Genomic DNA, 4,538 nt, shown 5'->3' with positions numbered 1-4,538 from the left:
TAAAATTATCACACTTCATCTGACTTGGGCAGTGACCAGTGCCATCACTGCTGTTAATGGTTTGCGCGAATGCTGAGGTGAATCTCTGTGAGTAATTCATGCTCACACGGGCTCAGATGCAGAGCAGTGTCAGTTAAAGCTATATAACTGCAACCTGCTTATTTTCACATATTTATCCATGTTGCAAGATTGCTTTTTCTCATCCTGCAGTGGCCACAATTCTGCCACTGAAATCAAATTTCACCACCAAACAGTCCCTTAGGAAACTTAATCTTAATCTAGTAGGTGCTGGTGTAACATTGCATCGCCATAACTGCACGACACTTCAGAATCAGATTGAGTGCTAACAATGGTTCTGGTTAGGTTATAGTTTCTTCTCGTTTATTTATTTTTTGAATTGTAAAGGGGTGTAATACATTGATTTGGCTGATAATATTTTTTTGAAAAGTAACAAAAATGACTGAATTAGAAGTGTTTTTTTTCTTCTTCTTTTTCTGAAAGCAGACAAATTCCTCTTGTTCTGTGTTTTCCTCTTCCCTTTTTTGACCATGTTTGCAATAGATGCATTGGGCCTCATGCAAGAACATGTTCGTATTCTTATCCTAAATTTCTCTTACTTTTGTTCGTATGAAGGGTTCGTACGAACATGTCACATCAGATTCAACAAACTCTTCTATCTGCAGGAAAAGTGGGTAAATGAGCAGCGTAAACTGATGAATGCGTACCAGGTGTTCGTGCATGAGGAGGGGAGATTAGCATAATTACCACCCCAAAAACACCATATAAGGATGTACATTTCCTGCCACACATACAAGTGTCCATTCATAAATGACATTGCAAAGTAAAAAAAGAACTTTACGAGTTCGGAGATTTGAAGTCCTGCTCTCAGAGATCCAGGGGAAAAAAATCTGTCATTTTTAGCAGCGTCAGACCTGCCAAAGCCGAGAAATGAAATGATGACTGCTAATGTCGTGTCTCCTGTGGGTCGTATACAGTCACAGAAATAAATATCTATATCATATTCATCTCTCACTAGTCCAGCTCCGGTTTTTCTTTGAAATATTTTAATTTATGTGTAAACAACTGTGTTGCATAGTTTTCATTTATTCAGAAGAAGAGCAGTCGCGCACCGCTACCCCCTCCCCCCACCTCTACCCCGGCCTGGCCGTCTCTCCCCTCCCAACCGTCTCAAGTGTCAGATGCAGTCCTGAAAAAAAAAAAAAAAAACATTTTAAACTTTACCAAACTTCTATTAATGCATAATTTAAGTTGGTTTTTAGTTTTAGATCTTCATATTAATATTGTAGTGTTATACAACAGCATTAATTAGTTTGGTTTATTTCAAACATGTATGCAAAACAAAACAAAAAAATGAATTAATAGCCAATTTAATTTAATCTAACCAATTTATGCCATTAGTTACATTTAAAATTGAATACCATTTCAAACAGTATAACCTGTTGTCAACATAATTATGGAGTGTGACTTATTTTCAACTCAAAGTATCTTCAAACTAATGAAACAAAATTATTAATGAGGAAAATCTGTCTGGATAACTGCAGACTGACTGCTTGTAAAAGATACGACAGGTCTGGACAACTCATGCATTTTGATTGTATCTGAAAAAAAATCTTACAATATGAAAAAATTGGTAGATGCCACAAATTCTCCTAAATCACTATACGCACAACTTAAGAACAAATCTGTTCATATGAACGGTTCTTGCATGAGGCCCTATGTTTAAGTGTATGTGCACATTTTGCCGTGTGCAGGATGTGCTTTCTATGTTCCTGTGACCAAAAGAGCATAGTTCAAGCTTTTAGTGGTGTGGTTTCAAAGAGTTTGTATACACTCCCATTGCTCTAATCTTCATTCATGCTACTGGCATACGCTTCCTTACTCTGTCTCAGCTTGAACAGAGTGTTTGTACAATAATGCTCAAATTGCTTCTTTGTCTCATGTTGACTGGCCAAGCCAAATGAAACAGATGGACTCCTATCTTTTGTTGACTGAAGATGTCTACATCTTTGTGAAACGTATCAGTTTGATTTATGGTGTGCGTATTCAAGATTCATAATTTTGGCTGTAGCAGGTTTGGCCACAATCTGATTTTCACTGGCTCTTACAATGCAGTGCTAGAATTTGTATTGGCAGTTTGGTTTCAGAAAACCACAACCCATAAAAAAGTTGAAATGTTTCAAATATATTTGTTTAAGTCAAAATAAGATTTTTCAAGACACCAAAGAAGCAAATTTTTAATGATACCACTGGATTTTGTTTTCCGCTATAAACACAGCTAATCATACAATTATGTCACACAATGTTTAAGGACATTCCTGCAGCCTGAACGATTCAAAATCTCATCCAGCTAGCAGCATCACAAGGCAGGTATTACAAAGCACAAAGTACTTCTGGATTGGATAAGAGGAGAAAAAAAGACAAATATCGATTTTTAGGTCACATCTTTCATCTACAAAAACAAGCAAGCCTTTTTTAACTAAACATTGTTCATTTTTGGCTTGTTTTGAATCATTTCAAACATGTTTGTACCATGTCATAACATCCTTTTTATCTCTCCATTTCCATCCTCCAAAGTGTTTAAGCCTTCGCAGGTTTGTCACTGCTCCACTTGTTCTTCTTTTTCCCTTCTGTCTTCATTCTTTATTTCAACCTACTCCATGGCAGTTATTTATTCAACCCTCTCATCTTGGGCTTTGTCTCTGTCTCCCATGGTCTGTACCCTTCCTCTTCATAGCTGTCTCCTACTGGAATATCTGATACAGTCACCTTGTTAACACTTTAAAGCTGTTAAGATCAGAGAGCTTGACAAGCTGCAGTGGAATGTGGCAGGCCTGCTCCTGATTATACAGACTTAAATATGCGACAGCCAATTTGCTCCCTCTGAAACCTACAATAAACTAACGATTTAGTGCATCCCCTCTGCAAATGTGAACTCCTGATCCGCAATTGTCCATTCTATTTGAATATATTCTATTTATTTTAAATGCAATCTAATATATTCTCCTCTTATATAACCTGCAACATATACTTGTTTGAACCGAGTTTCCGCTTTGACGTACCAAATGTACCGTGTTAAGACCGGACTTTAAAACAAAAGAAACCATGCCTTTCTGTGTGTGAGTCACTTGTCATCATCTTCAGTAGGTTTACCTCTTGTGACAGCTGATAGATGCGTTGTTATGACCCAGAGGTGCTTCTGACAGGGCATCAACAACCTCACTCTTCCCTGAGTCACCTACAGCCCTCCACTGTAAATGCTTCAACAACATGGACTGCTTTGGTTTTAGTTTAATTCAAGGACAGTAGTTAATTAAATTAAAATTATTTGAAATTTTACTTGTCCCAAATGACATTTTGAACTGTTGCAGAATCAATTGCAAAAGTGTGGAAGTCTACAAACGATTAAAGCTCTGTTGTGCAAAAAAAAAAAAGAAAAGTTAAAATTGTGTGTTTATAACGTTAAGCAGGTTGTGCAAAATCCCCCTAAAAATATCAGCTATAGTGTGTCATCAACCAGAGAGGTAGAGATGAATAGATCTTTGCAGCCATTTTCAGGACCTTAGTGTGAACAGGGCTATTGTGTCATTATAGGGGTTGGGCACATTTAATAGGCTGTGTTACAGTTTATGACTGAGGTACAAGGTGGAACTGTAGAGTTGTGACAGAGAGACTGTAGGGCCAGGAAGGATGTGATGTCTGTGTAACTGGAGGTAGGTAAGCAGAATGCTTTCTGCCTCAGCTGAGCCTGTTAGAAGAAATAAAAAGTGCAGTTCATTGGCTTCATTCAGGACACTTTCACTCTTTTCCACCTTCACCTGAAACCCTTTTCTTCTTGGATCACACAACCCCACATGCTGTTCTTCAGCTTGATTTCCAGCTCTTCCAGTTCATACAGTATTTCTGTTCGCTTTTGCTTAGTTTTCAGCTCTCCCTGTCTCTCTGTGCGCTTGTTTTCACTTCCATTAGCCTCTAGTTATCAGATTTTTTCACATCACTGGTAATTCAAGGCTTGTTTTTCAAATGGTTCCTTGGTGACTAGTGGGAAGTGCATTTTACATGCAGGATTTCCATCATAATTACTGTTTACCATTAGTCACAACTATATAATAGTAATATATATGCAAGGCTTAGTAAACATATCAACCATGTCAGCACCTATTCAGAAATTGTCTTGACGTTTCTGGAAGGAACAGACAAGAAACAAGAAATTAGGATCTGTTTGAATCAGCAGGGTAAAATGTGTTGGCAAAAAGGGTGATTGTGGGTTTACTCTACACATGCATCTCTGATGTAAGGTGTGTCATATCACTACTTTTTACTCCAATATCATTCACCTTTCAGGCCTTTATTGTCTTGTCTATTGTGCAAATTACTGGCTTCATCCTGGAGAATTTTCAAAACATCAGAGTTTGTTAGTTATCTTTATAGCTTCTCAAAATGTGATGTCAAACTTGATTTGCTCAACATATCTCATTATCCAGTGTGTGTGTGTGTGTGTGTGTGTGTGTGTGTGTATG

Source organism: Austrofundulus limnaeus, unplaced genomic scaffold (assembly GCF_001266775.1).
Source record: "Austrofundulus limnaeus strain Quisiro unplaced genomic scaffold, Austrofundulus_limnaeus-1.0 Scaffold1677, whole genome shotgun sequence".
NCBI lineage: Eukaryota > Metazoa > Chordata > Actinopteri > Cyprinodontiformes > Rivulidae > Austrofundulus > Austrofundulus limnaeus.
The sequence above is the reverse complement of the archived record's forward strand: the minus strand, read 5'-3'. Positions refer to the sequence as shown.